Source organism: Cryptomeria japonica, chromosome 6 (genome assembly GCF_030272615.1).
Source record: "Cryptomeria japonica chromosome 6, Sugi_1.0, whole genome shotgun sequence".
Taxonomy (NCBI): Eukaryota; Viridiplantae; Streptophyta; class Pinopsida; order Cupressales; family Cupressaceae; genus Cryptomeria; species Cryptomeria japonica.
The window spans coordinates 210,311,087-210,311,856 of NC_081410.1; positions in this window are offsets into that span (position 1 = coordinate 210,311,087).

Sequence of the window (770 nt, forward strand, 5' to 3'; positions counted from 1 at the left end):
ACAAACCCATTTCTAGCACATTAGTGCCTTTGCCGTATTTGCTGTATTCAAGGTTGCCAGTTAAGTCTTAACTGGATTTTATGTCACATGTGAGTGATTGATTCACTTTTGGAAAATTCCAATTTACTAATAGGTCCAATTTGACTCTCTTCTACCTAACTATAACTCACCAACTCTTGCATCAAAACTTTTCAAATTGTAAGCCAAAATCAACTTTCTTACATCAACAACCTAGTTCTTGCACTAGTTCAAGTTGCAACCATTGCCTTGCATTCTTGTATTAAGTCTCAAGTCTCAAGCAATTAACATAATCATAATTTCATCATAGTCATATGTATTTGTTGTTTGTTGTCATCCAATATTATCAAAATTATTGAATAAAAAAATCCACATATACAATTTGAGTTGTCTTTGTTAAACTTTTTAGCTTGATAAACTTCTTCCAAATTGTTAATATCTATTATACATTCTTTTTCTTCTCTTAAATTTATATTAAAAAAAAAACCAAAAAAAACCTAAAAAATAAATAAAAAATGTCAAAATTACTGCTATGTAAAAATCATGCTAAAAATATATCTATTATAATTTAGAAAATAAAATATTCTTACGATAGTATTTTCCTTTAGTAAAAATTCACAGCTCTAAAAAATTCACGATGTGAGAATCTATGGTTTGTTAAAGTTTAAAATATGCCCCAACTCCGTTAAAAAAGTCCCGGAACGTCAAATTCCAGACCTGCCGCATTCGATTTGTTAAATAACAAAACAATA